Here is a 20,407-nt window from a genome sequence, read left to right on the forward strand (position 1 = left end):
TTTTGGCCTTGCAAGGTCAACCTTGGAGCTGTCATGGCATCTGTGGGTATGACATTTAGCATATGCTAATGTATTACAATGAGTGTATAATGAGGCTCAAGGTCTGCTGGGAGTCTAATCTTTCACCATCTTGGGCCTTGTATATTCTAACTGGTTTTTGTTGTATCCTGTTGTTCTTAATGGTTGTGTCATTCTTTTAATGTTCGTGCCCTGCCGCCTTCCTTTCTGTCTCACTTTATTCCTAAAATGCTTTGTTTATGTCGACTTCCTTACTACCCTGCAAGCTATTTGTGGTATTCCTTTATTTTCACTGTCTAGGAGAGTCCTGGGATATAGTAACTACTCAATGTATAATTATTAAATAAGCATTTCCATACTACTGTAGTTTCCATGATAATTTTTGGTCTTTGCACAATACTTTATGTAGGTTATGTGCCACAATTTACTTAATCACTACCTTATTATTGGATATGAAGATTTCTTCCAGGTTCACTATTATAATCAATGTAGTAGAGTATTTTTTGTGCAAACAGGTTGTTTTCTCATAAAGAGAGTTATTGTTGTTGTTGTTGTTTTTTCTTTTTCTTACAAGAAGGGTAGAATATGAGTTAGTGGGGAAAAAAAGAGGAGTTTCATTTTTCCCAGTTGGTGTCAATGATGGTAGGCCATTGATGGTAGGTTAGAGGATAATTAGGCTTCCCTGGTGGCTCATATGGTAAAGAATTTGCCTGCAATACAAGAGACCAAGTTTGTTCCCTGGGTCGGGAAGATCCCCAGGAGAAGGGAATGGTTACCTACTCTAGTATTCTTGTCTGGAGAATTCCATGGACAGAGGAGCCTGGTGGGCTAGAGTCAATGGGGTTGCAAAGAATCAAACACGACTGAGCAACTAACACACTTAGAGGATGATTGAAAGGGGTCCTCATGTGTTTGGAAGACCAATGAAATAATTTGATTCAAGAGTTAAAATAGTTTCCTCGGTTCAGTTCAATTTAGTCTCTCAGTCGTGTCCGACTCTTTGTGACCCCATGAATCGCAGTACGCCAGGCCTCCCTGTCCATCACTAACTCCCGGAGTTCACTCAAACTCATGTCCATCGAGTCGGTGATGCCATTCAGCCATCTCAGCCTCTGTCGTCTCCTTCTCCTGCCCCCAATCCCTCGCAGCATCAGAGTCTTTTCCAATGAGTCAGCTCTTCTCATGAGGTGGCCAAAGTACTGGAGCTTCAGCTTTAGCATCAGTCCTTTCAAAGAACACTCAGGACTGATCTCCTTTAGAACGGACTGGTTGGATCTCCTTGCAGTCCAAGGGACTCTCAAGAGTCTTCTCCAACACCGCAGTTCAAAAGCATCAATTCTTCAGCACTCAGCTTTCTTCACAGTCCAACTCTCACATCCATACATGACCACTGGAAAAACCATAGCCTTGACTAGACAGACCTTTGTTGGCAAAGTAATGTCTCTGCTTTTGAATATACTATCTAGGTTGGTCATAACTTTCTTTCCAAGGAGTAAGCATTTCTTAATTTCATGGCTGCAATCACCATCTGCAGTGATTTTGGAACCCCCCAAAAAAAGTCTGACACTGTTTCCACTGTTTCCTCATCTATTTCCCATGAAGTGATGGGACCAGATGCCATGATCTTCGTTTTCTGAATGTTGAGCTTTAAGCCAACTTTTTTCACTCTCCTCTTTCACTTTCATTAAGAGGCTTTTTAGTTCCTCTTCACTTTCTGCCATAAGGGTGGTGTCATCTGCATATCTGAGGTTATTGATATTTCTCTCAGCAATCTTGATTCCAGCTTGTGCTTCTTCCAGCCCAGCATTTCTCATGATGTACTCTGCATATAAGTTAAATAAACAAGGTGACCATATACAGCCTTGACGTACTTCTTTTCCTATTTGGAACCAGTCTGTTGTTTCATGTCCAGTTCTAACTGTTGCTTCCTGACCTGCATATAGGTTTCTCAAGAGGCAACTTCCAAATCAAGATACTCACGTCCAAGTATTCTAGACCAAGTATGTCTACATGCCTGAATCCTCATTGTCTCCAGCTTCTCTTTGAGCACACAGAAGCAGAAAGAAATTAGGTGGCATTTGACCTTAGAAATGGGGTGGTTGGAGTTTGAGGAACAGGATAATATATAATTAGTTAGTTAATAGAAATGAAAATCATCTGAAATCACCCTCTTTTAATCATACCAAAGTTTGATTTCACTCTATTTGGAAACCTCCAAAATATAAAGGAATCTCTTAATACATAAAACAGAAACACTCATGAAAATTTGTCTAAATAGAAGTTCCCTCTATTGAACTCTCTTTTCCTAAATAGTTTTCATTTTGTAATTGGAGATGTGTTTCCAACATAAAATGAAGTCTAGCCTGCATTCTTTCCTAAGCTGTTTTCTGACCACTATAGTTTCAAACAGGTTTAGAATTGCCAAGTTAAAGAAGAGAGAGATAGACAGAGGAGAGTGATGCAAGCCTAAAACTGACTTGACTTCTAGCTTTGGGACATAAAGCTTCATGGACCTGTGGCCTCATCCATAAATTGAGTAGAAGATCCCCAAAGCTCTTTCTAACTCTGGCTTTCCAAGACCTTAGATGTTTTAGTCCTGATATGTGCAGAGACCTCAGTGAAGCTCAAATTAGCTTTTGTCTTCCCTAAGTTTCAAGAACACAGAGCACAACCCAATTCCCTTGCAGGTATAAGGCATCTTGCATCCCCCTGTCCAGATTTTTTTTTTAAAAAGGCAAAAAAAAGCTCAAAGAATTAACTGTTCCTGACACCTCAGGAAATGTGTGTCTACTTTATTCATTATGATTTGTATGTTCTCCTTCCTCCAGATCTTTATGGAACCTGACTTGAACTCCTTTTGCATTCTTTGTTGACAGAGAGTCCTGAAATAAATCTCTTACAATCTGCAAAAGACATTGTTGCCCAATTTAGCTGAACCTAATCAGGAGAAATCTAATCAAACTGAATGGCTTTTCCTTGCAATTTATCAAGACTGTTTTTAATTTTATATTGCTATTGTTGTTGTTTTTAGCCCAGAGTTAAAGTATTCATAAGATTTGGAGAAATCACCCTGGGCCTACCACATGCCCTGGGCTTTGTTTGCAGATGATGAAAGGACTGCTGTCTTCTCTGCCCCTTCAGGTTTACCCACGATTTGTCAGAAGAAAAGGCATTCATACAGCTCCATGTTTCTTTTTTTTTTTCAGTTCCTCCAATTTCCTCTCCAAAAGCACATGCAGCTGTTTATAAAATGCCTCTATTTAGAAGTCCTCTTTAGGAGGCAAAAGGAAATCTTAGGCTTCTTTCAGACAATGTTTTGTGAATGAGGCTGAGAATAAATAATATATTACTGTTTTTAAGGAGAAAATTAATTGCTGCCACCCCTACCAAGAGGAATCAGTATCCTCACCATGGACCTCTGCTTAGGAAAAGTGGCATTAACCAGCCGTCTCATCAGATTGGGGGCCAGGACTGCCATGCTCCAGGTTTAACTAGCTGGGAGGGACTGTTTTCAAGGGGAATGGAGGTCATTAAACAGGGCAGCGCTTATTTGGCTATCTCAGCATTCTGAAGTGATGCTAGACATGGAAAGTGATGAAAATCAAACAGGAATGTTCAATAAGGGCAACTGGTCACTGTTAGGAAAGCAGATTTCCCCTGTACTATTCCTCTTTGTTTGAATTCAAGCAGTGAACATTGCAAAGTCCAACTAATGTGATAAATGATCCAGTAAGTCATGACACAGTGCAATATATATATTTTAAATACAAACCAGAATTTGTCATTTAGTTTGAATGTTGCTTAAAATTAGAACTATTCTTTTGTCACAATTATAGCCTCAGTTTACTAAAGGGCAGTATTTCAGTTCCTTGTCTTCATAAGCAAGCAATTGCATATTCAGCAGTCAATAAACTCTTTTTTTTTTAACTTTTTTTTTTTGGCAAAGCAATGTCTCTGCTTTTATTTTTTATTTATTTTTAAAAATTTTTATTTTTACTTTATTTTACTTTACAATACTGTGTTGGTTTTGCCATACATTGACATGAATCCACCACGGGTGTACATGCGATCCCAAACATGAACCCCCCTCCCACCTCCCTCCCCACAACATCCCTCTGGGTCATCCCAGTGCACCAGCCCCAAGCATGCTGTATCCTGCAGCAGGCAATAAACTCTTATTGAACACCTACTGTGTGCTAGTCTGATTCTGATTCAGAACCTTGATTCTTGTCCCATGTCACCACATTATTTTTAATGCAAAAATTAAAACTAATATGTTATACTTTAAGGTCTTTTCCTGTTTTTCTGTAGGCTGGCAGAGAGAAAATTGTCCAGGCAACTTCTACTACTACTGAGATCTGAAAATACAGTCCTAAAAAGAAAAAAAGTTCACTGCCCATGTGGAGGTGTCTTTCTTTCTCCAGAGAGAAGCAGATGGGTAAGTAAATAATTGAAAAATAATTATAAATAATTGTAAATTTTCAGTAATTAAAAAAAACTAAAACAGGAGCTTTTGATAGAGACTGGCAAAGTAAGGGATATCTCCTCTAAGGTGATTGTGGAAGACTCATTCAGGAGGTCTCGTATGATCTTGGGCTTCCCTGATGGCTCAGTGGTAAAAGAACCTGCTTACAGTGCAGGAGATGTGTGTAGGAGATGCAGATTCAATCCCTGGGTCAGGAAGACCCCCTGGAGAAGGAAATGGCAACCCACTCCAGTATTCTTGCCTGGGAAGTCCCATGGACAGAGGAACCTGGCAGGTTACAGTCCATGGGGTCACAAAAGAGTCAGACACAACCTAGCAATTAAACAGCAACAACATACGATCTTAGACCTGAATTATGAGGAAGGCCCCAGTCATGGAAAATCTGGAGAAAGAACCTGGGGAGCATTCAGGGAAAGCCCCAAGGGGGTTCCTTGGTGTAGTCAAGGAATAAGAAGGACAAGTTGCTTGCAGGGCTATGAGTTAGAAGAGATCTACGAGATGAGGTCACAGAGGTGGGAAGGAGCTGGATAATACAAGTCCTGTCAGTTCAGTTCAGTCCAGTCGCTCAGTCATGTCTGACTCTTTGCGACCCCATGAATCGCAGCACATGTGCTCCTCCCTTACCAACTCCCGGAGTTCACTCAGACTCGCATCCATTGAGTCAGTGATGCCATCCAGCCATCTCATCCTCTGTCGTCTCCTTCTCCCCCTGCCCCCAATCCCTCCCAGCATCAGTCTTTTCCAAGAGTCAACTCTTTGCATGAGGTGGCCAAAGTACTGGAGCTTCAGCTTTAGCATCATTCCTTCCAAAGAAATCCCAGGGTTGATCTCCTTCAGAATGGACTGGTTGGATCTCCTGTAGACTATGGTAAAGTACAACTGGATAACTTTGAAAAACTGCAGGGTATCAATATTATTTGTGCTTTAAATTTATCATTCTGGCCGATTTATGGAAAACAGGTGGAAGCAAGAATGCCAGCTTAAAGTAATTGTGATAAGCAATTAGCAGCTTGATATTGTCAGAGAAAGGAAATAGAGTGGATGGATTTGAGATGTTTTAGAAGCAGAACCTCTAAACTTGCTGAATAATTAGATATGGAGGTGAGGAAAAGGTAGGAAACCAGGAAAAATGTTAAGGTTTGAACAACAGAGAATGACAGTGTCATGAGATGAAGAATTGAATTCACGGAGGAAAAGATTTGATGTGAAGGTAGGAATGGAGAATTCTTTGCAGCCTGTTACATGGGAGATTTCTTTTGGACATCTGACTGGAGATATGAAGACTGGAGAAATAAAGTAGGTACAGTTGGTTTGTAAAAGATGTTGTAAAACTATGGGAGGAGAGAAAAGTAGGAAGCCCAGGACTGGGCCATGAGGCACTCCAACATTAGAAGTTCAGGACAGAGTGACAAGGAAATAAGCGTAGTACTTAATATACTATAAATGGAGGCCAAATGCTGGATATAAAATGCATTAGAGGAAGAATCAAAGGTGTCATAAACATGCTGAAAACTGCAGCACTCGGGCATGTTAACTTCCTGCTGTGGTGAAAATAAAGATGAAATTCATTTCATCTGAGTTAGCAAATATCATGGAAAAATACATGATCTTTATTCCATGAGGGTATTTATAACACGTGACTGTCTCTGCATCACTGCCACCCTTGTAAACAGTTCTTCAGGTGCCGTGATTTGTCTCAGATAGGGGTGCTCTGTGTCCTGGGATGAGTTTGGGGAAAGCTATAGCACACCTGTGTTTATTCATGATTTGGAGAGTCCTATTTGGTAATACTGAGTCATTTCCCCAGTGCTTCAAGAAATTAGATAGGGTGGGAATCGTACTTATATGTGTAAAATCTCTGGATTAGTTCTACAGGACTGATGGTCCAGTCTAGTCAGTTCTTAGAAACCAAACCCTTCAGGTCTTCTACAGGGACAGCTCTCATGTTAATATGAAACATGAGGCATGCCTACACTAATCAAGACAGAGTCCAGTGGCCCAGGCAGTGACCAGGGGCTTTGGAACCAGGCCATCTGTCTTCAAACCCCAGCTCTGCCATTTTCTGGCTACGTGTCCTAAGACAAGTTACCCAAGTTCTCCAAGTCTCAGTTTCCTCATCTATTAATGATGACGATACTTCACAAGCTTGCTATGAGCTTTAATGAGATACCATGTGCTGAGTGACTAACCCCGTGCCTCGATGAGTTGCTAGGAGACCCTCAAAAAATCTTGGTCTCGTCTCTCTTCATTCCAGTAACACACTCTAACCCACTAAAACCCCAGGTAATTCTAATTCTGGCCCCATTCACTACATTACTTTTTGAATGTAGAAATTAAAACTAAAATGTTATACTCATAGGTCACTTCCTGAATCAGTGATCCTTTTTGTGAGCTGGCAGAGAGGAAATTGTCTAGGCAACTTCTACTGTTGTTACAGTATGAGAAAAATTCTCATTCAGGGAGCAGCACTGTTTCTCAGCCTGGTTAATTTCCTCAGCATTGGGACAGTGCTGAAACTTCCTATTTAAATTCTAGAATTTGAATTTAGTATCTAAACCCAGTAATAACAGAAAAACTTCCGAGCAACTGCTCGCCAGATTTCTCTATGGTACACGGTTCAATAAATCTGTCATAGAACCATTGCCATTTTTTCTCATTTGTTAATTCAACTAGTATATACAAAGGCCCTACTAGGTGCCCAACACAAGGTAGACATGGGAGTGACCATGATGAGTAAGGTGGACACAGTCCCTGCACTCACTCTTGCACAGGCCAAGGTTAGACAGCCTGTTCCACTGGCAGAGAAGTGATGTCCCTCCCCTGCTCCATTCACAAGAGGTCATTCACTTACTTGCAAATGCAACTTGTTTAAAATTCCTGGAATTGTTGGGAAACAGGAACTAAAGGTTATTGCCATCTTTTCCCAGACAGCTTTCTCTTTAATTGAGGAATAGGATCTACTTCTTTGTGTGTATATTTTTAATTATAAAAATAGCACATACTTGCTTTAAAATGTGTTAATTTCCCCTAAAGTGGGAAGCTTCTTCTCCTTGCCAGAAGAGAAGCAATTAGAATTCGGTATCTACACTTCTCAGACTTTTTTCTAAGAAGATACGAATGCATATCTGTGTATACCCACTCCCATGTCCCATAGATACCCAGTGTTTTGTCTGCTTTGTTTTTAACAAATATCATACTGTTCTGTAACTTGACTTTTTTTACTTTGCAGTGTGTCATGGACATATTTCAGCATATTAATCTAACTGCATTTTTAGTGTGCTACACAATAGTTATAGGATTAATCAATCATACTTGTTTTTTAACCACCTTCTATAGCTAGAACTTCTAGTTGTTTCCAATTTCTTGATATTAGGGACAATTGCTTAGTAAATGTTCTTGTACATATATGTTTTCTCATTTGTATGGCTTATCTGGACTAGAATCCTTCAAGTGAAATTGCTAGGTCAAAGGAGTTGTGCCTTTTAAACTTTGAAAATGTAAAATTGCCTTCAAGAAAGATGACACCCAATTTAGTTTCCTGTCAACACCATGTGAAAATACTCACTTCCTCCCTCTTTGAATATTATCATTCTTAAGTTTGCCAGTCTGATGGGAAAAATGGAATTACATTCTAATTTGCAAACTTTTGGTTTCTACTCTGACATGTAAAAAGCTTGGAAAACACCATTTTCTTACAAGGAAAATCTGGACAAGCTGAAAATCAATGAGTTTTCTTAGGTCCATCGCAGAATTTAAGTTTCAAGGTAAACCACACCCTTGAAATCTGGAGAGACAGGTGCATCCAGAGAGAGACAACAGAAGTCAGTGGACCAATAAGGGTGTGACCACTTAATTTAACTAGTAATTGTGACGAATTGCTGGAGGCAGAGTATGGACTAGTGTGACTGAGAAACATCTGGGGCCCCAATCGTCAGAAGGCCCCCCAGTTTTGAAGTGTTTCTTCCTCTAGGAACCCCACCACATTCTTATGGTGAGGATCTGAGGAAAACCTTCTCCTTCCTCCTGGGATAGGAAGGCAGAGGGAGGAGATGGGAAGAATAGCAAAGATATAACCCTCCTGGATCCTTCTCCATAGTAAAGTCTCACTCTCCAGGGACAATACTGAAACTGTATCCCACTTGGAGGCGGGCACTTCCACCATAGCCATGCCCTAGCCTTCCTGTCTCAACTAAAACAACCTCCCAAAATATAGTTAATAGGACACTGGGAATGGAGTATGGGAGAAAGTCCTATACTTAGTGAAGAGGGAGAGAAACACTTCTAAGACACAGGCCTGCCAAAGATGAACTTAATCAGTTTATAAAAACTTCCCTTCCCCTATACCTTACTGCCATTCCAATAAGCCTTCAATGGATTACAGCTGAAAGATCTGCAAAGTCCCGTGGCTTTCCGAGTGGAAGTACAAAGGGAAGACTGAAGCCAAGAGAGCACAGAAAAATAAGAACACCAGAGGAATTTGAACCCTGTGGAACTTTTACAACAAACATGAAACATAGTCCAGCTCCAAGCCAGATTAACATAAATCCTTACTCTAAAGCCTAATTACCTCACCACCTACTACAACATATCAGGTTTTCAACCAAAAAAATTACAAGGCATACTAAAAGATAAGAAAAAAACAATCTGAAGACACAAAGCAAGCCCCAGACCCAGATTCAGATATAATACAGATGTTGGAATTATCAGACAAGGAATTAAAATAACTATGATTAATATGTTAAAAGCACTAATAAAATGAAATAGAAAATCAGTAACATCAGCAGAAAGATGGAAACTGTAAGAATCAGAAGGAAGTACTAGAAATGAAAAACTGTAATGGAAATGAAGACTTTCTTCAGTAGGCTCATCTGCTGGACACAGTGAGGAAAAAGAATGAATTTGAAGTAGCCCAATAGAAACTTCAAAAATAGAAACTCAAAGAGAAAAAAGAATTAAAAAAAAATAACATTCAAAAATACAGAGTAAAGTAAGTTAGAAAGAGAAAGACAGATGTTGTATATTAATGCATGCATATGGAATCTAGAAAGATGGTACTGATAAACCTATTTGCAGGGTAGCAGTGGGCTTCCCTCATAGCTCAGTTGGTAAAGAATCTGTCTGCAATGCAGGAGACCCCAGTTCAATTCCTGGGTCAAGAAGATCCGCTGGAGAGGGGATAAGCTACCCACTCCAGTATTCTCGAGCTTCCCTTGTGGCTCAGCTGGTAAAGAATCCACCTGCAATGCGGGAGATCTGGATTCAATCCCTGGGTTGGGAAGATTCCCCTGGAGAAGGGAAAGGCTACCCACTCCAGTATTCTGGCCTGGAGAATTCCAAGAACTGTACAGTCCATGGGGTCACAAAGAGTTGGACATGACTGAGCAACTTCCACTTCCATTTGATACTCAGATGTAGAGAACAGACTTGTGGACACTAGGGGAAGAAGGTGGGACAAATTGAAAGAATAGCATAGAAACATACATTCAGTCAGTTCAGTCGCTCAGTCGTGTCCGACTCTTTGTGATCCCATGGACTGCAGCATGCCAGGCCTCCCTGACCATCACCAATTCCCAGAGCTTACTCAAACTCATGTCCATTGAGTCAGTGGTGCCATCCAACTATCTCATCCTCTGCTGGCCCCTTCTCCTTCTGCCTTCAGTCTTTCCCAGCATCAGGGTCTTTTCCAGTGAGTCAGCTCTTCGCATCAGGTGGCCAAAGTATTGGAGTTTCAGCTTCAGCATCAGTCCTTCCAATGAACATTCAGGACTGATTTCCTTTAGGATGGACTGGTTGGTTCTCCTTGCAGTCCAAGGGACACTCATGAGCCTTCTCCAACACTACAGTTCAAAAGCATCAATTCTTCTGCACTCAGCTTTCTTTATAGTCCAACTCTCACATCCATACACAACTACATATACATTACCATGTGTAAAATACATGGCAAGTGGGAATTTGTTGTGTGACATGGGCTTTCCAGGTGGTGCTAGTGGTAAAGAACCCCCCTGTCAGTGCAGGAAACATTAAGAAATGTGGGTTTGATCCCTGGGTCAGGAAGTTCCCCTAGAGGAGGGCATGGTAACTGATTCCAGTATTCTTGCCTAGGGAATCCCATGGACAGAGGAACCTGGTGGGCTACAGTCATGGAGTTGCAAAGAGTTGGACATGACTGAAGTGACTTACACACACCGACCCACACACACAGGGGCCTCAAACCAGTGCTCTGTGACAACCTAGAGGGGTGGGATGGGGGGGAGATGGGAGAAGGAAGGAGGGGATATATGTATAACTGTGGCTCATTCATGTTGATACATGGCAGAGGCCAATAAAATATTGTAAAGCAATTATTCCCCAATAAAAAAAGAAGGAAAAAAAAATGGTGAGACAATATCAAAAGCGCCAACATGTGTGTGATTGGAATGCTGGAAGGAGAAGGGAACAGAGCGTAAAAAAGATTTGAAATAATAATGTCTGAGAATTTTCCAAAATCAGTTATAGATAGCAACCCTCCACAGATACCAAACAAGATAAAAGAAAAATTCAAAACCTAGGCATTTTGCTTCCCATCTCTTTTATTACAAGTGGAGTTTGGAATCCTGACAATTTGTCTTTTTTTCTGTTAATTAACTGCTCATATTGTTTGACTATTATAGATTTACAGGAATATTTTATATATTATGTATAGTAATCCTTTGTTATGTACATGGCAGATATTTCTCCCACAACTTTGTCTATGAAGTCTTTAACCATACTCTAATATTGAAAATATGTTTGATCAATTTTGTCAACCTTTTTTCCTTAATTTCTAGTTTTTATATGCTTAGAGATGCTCTTTAACATCCCCAAATTATAAAAAAAAAACACTTCTTTTTTTCTTTGAATACTTTTTTATATTCAGTGCATAGCTCTCTAATGTATATGGAATTCATTATTGCATATGTTATGAGGTAAAGATATACTTTACTATTTTCTAATTGAATAGCAATTTTCTAATATCAATTACCAAATAGTCTATTTTTCCCTCCATTAAAATTCCACCTTTATTATTAAAAGATATATATTGAAAGTTCTATCCTTCATCTACCTATTTATGACAAACTATTTGGACCTTCAATTCCATTTTAGGGAACTACTGATTTATTTCCATGCTAAAAATCACTTTTTATAATTACTATAGCTTTATATTATACTTACATGCTGTATTTGGTTGAAGCATGTCAGTCATTTTTCCTTGTTCTGCTTTTTCAGCTCTCTTTGCTATTTTTACCCATTTGCCATTTAGAATAAGCATGTCATTTAATTTTTTTTAATAAAAAAATCATTTATTTGGCTGTGCTGGGTCTCAGTTGCAGCACGTGAGATCTTCAGTCTCTGTTGGGGCATGCAGGATCTTTAGTTGTGGCATGTGAACTCTTAGTTGCAGCATGTGAGACCTAGTTCCTTGACCAGGAATCAAATCAAGGAATCCCTGCATTCAGAGCATAGAGTCTTAGCCACTGGACCATCAGGGAAGCTCCATTTCATTTTAAATAATGCTAGTGGAATTTTGATTGGAGTTGATTAAATTTAGATGTTAATTTAGGAAAAAATCAACAGCTTTATAATCTGGAGTCTCTCCATCCAATAACATAGGCATTTCTGCCATTATTCAGCTCTTTCTTTATATCCTCTTGGGTAAAGTTTTATAGTTTTCTTCATATGGGTCTTGTATACTTCTTGTACTGCTATTGTAATTGCAATTCTTTTAATTATAGTAAAGCTTTTTGTTTTTTTGTATATCAATATAATATCTGGTCACAGTAGTAAATTTTAACTCTTGTTAGTTCTGATTTTTTTCCAATTAATTATCTTGGATTTCCTAAGTAGCTTTTTATAATTACAAATGACAACTTTTCTTTTTATTTCTACCACTTACTTCTATTAATAATATCTTTTTTCTTACCTTATTACAATTTCCCAATACATTATTAACTAGTAATAATTATATGTACCCTTTCAAAAATTAATGGGGTTGCTTCTAATGTTTCACTGTTATGGATAATATTTATTATTTCTGATATCAAATAAAAAGTTTTCCTTCTAGTTTTGTCTTGCTAATAATTTTCAAAAGGTACAGGCATTCATTTTTGATATATGTTGAAGCATCTATTAAGATGATCATGTGGATTTTTTCTTTTAACCTATATATGTAATGGGTTACTTTAACAGATTTCCTAACATTTATTAAATTTATTTTTGCATTCTTATGTTAACACTAGTTGGTTACAGTATTTTATTTCTGCAATGCATTTTGATTTGCTATTATTTTAAGATTTTTTTTATATTTGATACTTGAGTTGTATTGATGTAGTCATTTCTTTTTCTTCTTTATTTTTTTAAATTGAAGTGTAGTTGACTTACAATATTGTGTTAGTTTCAAGTGTACAGCAAAGTGATTCAGTTATATATATATATATTCTCTATATATTATATATTCTATATATTTAATATATTCCATTTCAGATTCATTTCTCTTATAGGTTATTACAAAATACTGAGTATAGTTCTCTGTGCTATACAGTAGGTCTTTGTTGGTTATCTATTTTATATTATAGTAGTGAGTTTACATTAATCCCAAATTCCTAATTTATCCCTCCTCCATCTTCTTTGGTAATCATAAATCTGTTTTCTATGTCTGTGGATCTATTTCTGTTTCATATATAAGTTCATATGTATAATTTTTTTAGATTCCATATATAAGCAATATTGTGATATTTATCTTTGTCTGGCTTACTTCACTTCATATAATTTCTAGGTCCATCTATGTTGCTGCAAATGACATTATTTCAATCTTTTTTTCCTATTTCATTCTTTCATTATGATCACGAGAATAATATTCCTTTGTATATATTACCACATCTTCTTTATCTATTCCTCTGACAAAGTACATTTGGCTATTTACAATAGCTTGCATGTCTTGGCTATTGTAAATAGTGCTGCAGTGAACATTGGGGTGCATGTATGTTTTTGAATTATGGTTTTCTCCAGATAAGTGCCTAGTAGTGGCATTGTAGGATCATTCTTTGAGTTTTACTTGTAGGTCTACTTTTAGCTTTTTAAGGAACAGCAATATTGTTCTGCATAGTGACTGTGCCAATTTACAGTCCCACCAAGAGTTTAGGAGGGTTCCTTTTTCTCCACACCATCTTCATCATTTGTTATTTGTAGACTTTTTGATGATTGGAACTCTGGCTGGTGTGAGGTGATACCTCACTCTATCTTTCTTTTTTTTTTTTTTTTTAACTGGTATATGTTTTGTGCTAAGCTTAAATATCAGCGTTATATTGTCCTTATTCATTAGATGGGATGTTTTCTTGCTTTGTCTCTGCTCTATAACAATTTAAATAGCTAAGGAATTATCTGTTCCTTGAGGAAATAGACTCTCGGAAACTGGTATACTTATTATATATACTTATACCAGTATATACTTACACCAGCTTTAGGAGAAGGCAATGGCACCCCACTCCAGTACTCTTGCCTGGAAAATCCTATGGACGGAGGAGCCTGGTAGGCTGCCGTCCATGGGGTCGCCAAGAGTCGGACACGGCTGAGCAACTTCACTTTCACCTTTCACTTTCATGCACTAGAGAAGGAAATGGCAATTCACTCCAGTGTTCTTGCCTGGAGAATCCCAGGGACGGGGGAGCCTGGTGGGCTGCCATCTATGGGGTCGCACAGAGTCGGACATGACTGAAGTGACTTAGCAGCAGTAGCAGCAGCATACCAGTTTTATCTTGTATAACTTTCAAGACTTTCTCACTGTTCTCCCTGTTCTGAGTCTGCTAATGGTACCCTTTCCAGTTTCTTAGTTCTGCTGTTGATTATTCTGACTTTTCATATTTCTTGTGTCATTTCAATGAGATTTTGGGTAGGGTATTTAGTCAAATGTCTTGAAAGACTTTCCATCTTTTTGTATACTCTCAACTAGAGCAAATAATATAGAAATTACCATATCCTGAAGGCTTGCTAGAACTTGCCAGTGAACCACCTGAACCTGGGCCACCTCTTCATCTATGATTTATTCCAGTGTACTTCTTCCAGAACTCAGAAAAAGTCAGTCTGTCTGCAGGACTTGAGATTCACCTTTGGACATTGTCATTCAGGAGGACACACTGGTCTCACATATTCTACCCTTGGGAAAAAGTTTTGTTTTGTTCCCATTACAGCAAACCCAGCCATAGCTTCTTATGTATCTAGAATGGCAAAATCAGTCAGCTATTTTTCTATCTTAAGTGTTCCCTCTTGGTTCCACACTGCATTTTTAACCAATATAAACAAAATATGTAGTGTAATTTTTTAAAATATATCAAATATTTGAAGTGAGTATTGTCCTGATAAGTTAGATTACCAGATATACAAGCTGCACAGTTAGTCACTGGTAGTTCTTGAAAGCAGAGAAGGCAATGGCACCCCACTCCAGTACTCTTGCCTGGAAAATCCCTTGGACGGAGGAGCCTGGAAGGCTGCAGTCCATGGGGTCGCTAAGAGTCGGACACGACTGAGCGACTTCACTTTCACCTTTCACTTTCATGCGCTGGAGAAGGAAATGGCAACCCACTCCAGTGTTCTTGCCAGGAGAATCCCAGGGCTGGGGGAGCCTGGTGGGCTGCCATCTATGGGGTCACATAGAGTCGGACATCTCTTGAAAGGAGGTTGGTAAGTCCATCCATAAGTTTGATGCATCCTCATCACGTGTGTTTAGTCTCGCATTCCTTTGGAAGGAACAACCTGGAAGATTTTCTGCAGTGAAAGAGTTAATGGATTCAGTCAGTTCAGTTCAGTTCAGTCACTCAGTCTTGTCGGACTCTTTGCGACCCCATGAATTGCAGCACCAACTCAAAGATGAGTAATCTGTTAAGCACATGAGGGGTTGAGAGTAAGACATCCAAAAATCAGCAATAATATAAGAAGAAAACCACCTCCAGAAATCAGGCTTACGGTACAAATTTTTTTTTTTACTATAAGACTTATTTTATGTTGCAAATTCCTACATGTCCTCATTAAATGGATATATGTTTGTCACTGGGAAAATAATATGACTTTAGAAAGAATGATGAAACCTTAGTCTTGAGAAGGATGAGTCATGAAAAACAATAATGATTTAAAAAGCATCCAGAAGGGTTTCATTCACCAAGAACTGAATCTTTCATAAGATTTAACTTTCACACTTGAGCGATTTGTATAATTGCTACAATTGCCACCAAGTCCTCATGCAAATCTTCTGATTTTCCTAAATGAGAATTGCTAGCAGTTGCTTGTAGTCATGTGCTGCTGCATGACTTACCCAGTCTCAGCCCCATACTCAAAAAAGGACCATAAGCCTGTTAGCATCTTTCCCCAGGTTCAGAGAGTTTCAGGAATCTTTGAAGTTGATGGTGCAATGGAGCAAAGCTTTCTGTTCAAAGGGCAGCATCTTCCAGAGCAAGCTGATTAAGCCTTATACCAAGCACACCCTTTCCTTGTTGCTGAACTGAGCTCCATTCCTTCTCCCCACCATATTTGGGAAGATGCCATTTGGGGAGTGGGGGGAATTTTCCCAAATAACTCTCCACAGAGTTCCATCTCCTATAGCAATTTTAATGACTGAGCATTAAGAGCCAAAGTCTAAACTGTGCCCAGGAGTTCATGAAAGCTGCTGAATGTGCCTGCTTAGGGAACACGGCAGGGGATTTTCTGTCTTAAGTAGCAAGGCACGCCATGCAGCTGGAATCAGAAGCAGGCCCTGAAATGTTCACAGCGTGTTGCAACTGAATGTTTTTTCTCTTCTTCAAAAGATAAACTCTCTTCCTCAGAAGTTTTGATTTGTTTTCTCTGAATTTCAAAAAATTATACAGGGAGGAGAGACAAGCAAGCAATTCCATAATGTCTCTTATACGGGATCCACTTTCTAACAGTCTGTTGTGTTTGCAAAGCTTTACTCTGCTGTATCACAAGGCATGGAGATGAGTCTGTGAAAATCTCTGAGGTGGAGTGATGGGGATGGGACAAAGAGGAAATAAGCTTATATCAAATCTTAACTTGGGCCCAGAAACTGTGCCTGCACCAGTCCAGAACAGCAGAGAATACCATCTTTTTTTTATTTTAATCTTTAAATTTCTGTTCCTTTTTCTTTTTAACCAAACCGCAAAGAACCACAACCTTTCCCAAATGAATCACAGAAAATCCACAGTTCTCAGCATTTATTTTTAAATAACACATGTAGTCATATTATGGAGTCATAAATAGCTTATATGAATCTAAAAACTCAGGTATTAAAAAATGTGTAGCCTTCTAGCCTTAATTCCAAGGAAATGTTAAAAGCTATTTATTTTTGAAGATCAGCATTATTTTGGTGACAACCTTTGAGGGTTTTCCTTTACTGGTGAAAGACAGTGATTCATCTTGCCCTCACTAAGGCAAACCCAAGACAAGCTTGCTGATTCTTTAAGAGGTAGAGACAGGGGAACTTGTTAGCAAACACTTTTCCTTGTCAGAGGCCAATTATTTTTTGTGTGGATTTTATCAAATACCTTCCAAAAAAACTGCAATGTCTTTCCTGACTTTTTTTCTTTGCAAGAGTCTCTTTCTAAGAGCACATGCAGTCCTAGGTAATTGTTTCTCATTTGTGTAGGAGTCACTGTCTTTTTATATTTGCTTGTCTGTTGATTTCCATAGAAATCACGCTTGCCCTTCTGTGAGGAGTACAGGAGTCAAGGCTCTGATGTGACCTCTGATCGTGAGAGCAGGTCCGCACAGATGTGATGCAGAGTTTCCCAGCTCTGAAACACGTGTGAGCACACAGAACTCTCTTTCCTTTTCAGTCTCAGAATCAGTGGGTTTATTGGGCTAGTGCTGACATAAAAAATGAAATGAAACATCTGAGTGTAACAGCTGCACAAAATTTGGAGTCGTGTAAACTGGTCTGACATCACACATTCTGCATGTGAGTTCCATGAGTATTCTCCATATGGTGCTAATACAATAACATGCCTACAAAGTCCCTGTGGTTTATGGCATGACGAGTTCCAGAGCTGAGGAAATAAAGCCAGGAAGCCCACACCATTTGCTGAATGGAACTGGTGCTGGGTAATGTCTCAGACTCACTGAACCACTCAGGGTCACTAGGAACAAGAAGCCACGTTGGACACCGTACCAGCAGCAAGTTTTATGCTGGTGACTCTAGTTCCCTCTCCTCAGAAGGAGTAGGAGAGAAGTCTCACAATGCTTTTTGCCTTACTCCATAGGAAAATAGATGTAGGAGTGTAAAGGAATTGCCAAAGACAGCCTACTTCTTCCTGGCAGTCAGGAAAAGGCAGGTAGAAAGAGAGAAAGAGAACATATTAATAACAGCTCAACAGAAGTCTTGGCAAGAGGCAGCAATCCTTTGCTGAAAGGCTAGAGTCCTGCCCAGGGCACACAGTGGCATTGATCAGATCAGTGACGCCCCACACTGACCCACAGCTATAAACAAAAGCTGCACATGTTCCCTTTCTTCTGCTCAAGGTGGGTGGGGTAGGAGTAGGAGAGTACAGGCATTTGCCTAGTAGTTCGTGTTCCTCTGACAGGCTATACATGTGGCCTAGAAAAAATTCTGTTCTTATTTAATTTTTAAAAATGACCCAAAGACACTTGTTTATCTGCTGGCTAATTAACCTGACAGAGGATGACTTACAGAAAATATTTAGTGGCAGCTTGGCTTTCCCTCTTCACTCAGCGTAATGCTGGATTGCTTCCCTTACCATCAGTTTCCAGGCTCAGAAAATCCACACTGCAAGTGCAGCATTGTAAACAGATTTCTCTGATAGACTTTCAAGGTCAGTGAACTTATTGAATGCAGCACCTATTTGCATGAGAGAATTCATAAGTGAATATATCAGGTTGGGGTCCGTCATATTTTAGGGCAGCATCTATTGGCTATATGTGACAGTGCATTTTAGCTCTGTTGGACACTAAATACACAGAAGCAGAGAGAGATCTCCCAGACTGGATTTCAAGAGTTGCAAGTGTAGAGACCAAGAATCTTTGAACCCAAGTGAGGATTTTCATGGTCTGAGAAAAGGAAAGGGAAAAATAAAAGGTGTTTAAATAGGAGAATTTAAATAGGATAATAATTTTTCCTTTAAATAGGAGAAATCTCAGATCAGGAGAGTAATGAACATTCTCAGAATGTTATAAAGCATTTCAAAATACATAAAAATCAACACTTCCTAGCAAATTTTTTTCCTCCAGTGAAAGATATCTTTAGTCATCTTAAATCATTAGCAGAACAGAATTATATTAATAGAAAATCACTTCATAGACAATTTTACTAAAATTTATTCACTCCTGTAAAATTGGAAGCACCTGTGACTTTGACACAAAATGTAAGATAAAGTTCAGTTCAGTAAGAACTGTAAGATAGAAGGTGGGCATAATACCAGAATCCGGAGAAGGCAATGGCACCCACTCTAGTACTCTTGCCTGGAAAATCCCCTGGACAGAGGAGCCTGGTGGGCTGCCGTCTATGGGGTCGCACAGAGTCAGACACGACTGAAGCGACTTAGCAGCAGCAGCAGCAGCAGCAATATCAGAATCATTGTATAGTACATTGTAAGGTCAGTTGTAAAATTCTCCTTTACTTTGACCATCTATGCCATGGCTTTCCTCTATCAGAATGGGCAATGTAAAGATGATTGTTAACGCAAAATAAATAGGTTTATAAGGAATTCTGGTCTAATCTCCCAGGGCTCAAGGTTGTGGCTTAGAATCACTACAACTGAGATCAGAGAGTCTATTTGGGGGTTCTATCCAAGTTCTAGACCCTTCTCTAGTTGCCCCAACGGAAATCAAACAAATTATACAGTGCTAATAAACTGTGTGGTTGTACCTGCCTCTGCCAGGCATACTATGGTCCTGATACATACTATTAGATCACCACACATTATCTTTCAGGTTTTCTGCACAGTCTTTTCCAAGCAAGGCAGCCTTGACAACTTGTCAACGGGGTGTTATTCTCTTAAAATGAAGTTGTTTTCTTTTTGCCTGAGAATGACTTTCTCAGAGATCTGGGAACAGAAGCAAGACTGTACCTTTCACTGCCCCTTTAATTTAAAGGAGAAAAAAAATCTCTGTAAGCTAATATGTAGCTTCATTGGTGATTATAGTATTGCAAACTTCTCTGATTTAAACCAGAAAACAGGAAATGTCACCCTATTCAGCTGGTAGAGAAGAAAAAAAAACATGCAGGTGGATGGTGTGAAATTTAAGCAGACTTGGGAAAGAACTAATCCATGTTTGGAATTCTCCACTGGAGATGTGTTTTGACAGTTTTCTGGTAGTTTCCTGTTTTGGTTTGCCTACTTCATGTTAATGCATGAGGCAGCATGATATAGCTGAAAAATCATGTGTTTTGAGGACAAGTGTCCCAGTCCTGTCATTTTCAGCTAGCTAGCCACCTGTTTCTCTGAGCTTCAGGTTATAAATCTGATAATTGAGGTAATGACACCTAATGAGTGGCTGTGAGAAGTAAAACAATAATGAATGTAGAAGTACTTTATATTGCTGCCTCCTACGTGCTAGCTGTGTGACTTTGTGCAAATTACTGAAATCTCTATGCCTAGGTTTCTTCATTTGTAAAATGGGATTAGTGGTACTACCCTTGCTTGAGTTGTGGTGAGAATTGCATAAGTTAATACATGTAACGGAGAAGGCAATGGCACCCCACTCCAGTGCTCTTGCCTGGAAAATCCCATGGACAGAGGAGCCTGGTGCGCTGCAGTCCATGGGGTCGCTAAGAGTTGGACACGACTGAGCAACTTCACTTTCACTTTTCACTTTCATGCACTGGAGAAGGAAATGGCAACCCGCTCCAGTTTTCTTGCCTGGAGAATCCCAGGGACAGCAGAGCCT

General features: G+C 39.3%; 1 long non-coding RNA gene across 4 annotated transcripts in view; it reads left to right on the forward strand.

The window, feature by feature from the left end:
- The window catches only part of LOC138424642 (uncharacterized), a 132,269-nt gene that overhangs the window by 45,293 nt on the left and 66,569 nt on the right, over positions 1 to 20,407 (forward strand). For all 4 annotated transcript variants that reach the window (XR_011250901.1, XR_011250902.1, XR_011250900.1 and 1 more), the window contains exon 4: positions 4,330 to 4,456. This is a non-coding gene — a long non-coding RNA (uncharacterized lncRNA). The remainder of the gene's footprint in view (positions 1 to 4,329; positions 4,457 to 20,407) is intronic.

Source organism: Ovis canadensis, chromosome 1, assembly GCF_042477335.2.
Source record: "Ovis canadensis isolate MfBH-ARS-UI-01 breed Bighorn chromosome 1, ARS-UI_OviCan_v2, whole genome shotgun sequence".
Lineage (NCBI taxonomy): Eukaryota > Metazoa > Chordata > Mammalia > Artiodactyla > Bovidae > Ovis > Ovis canadensis.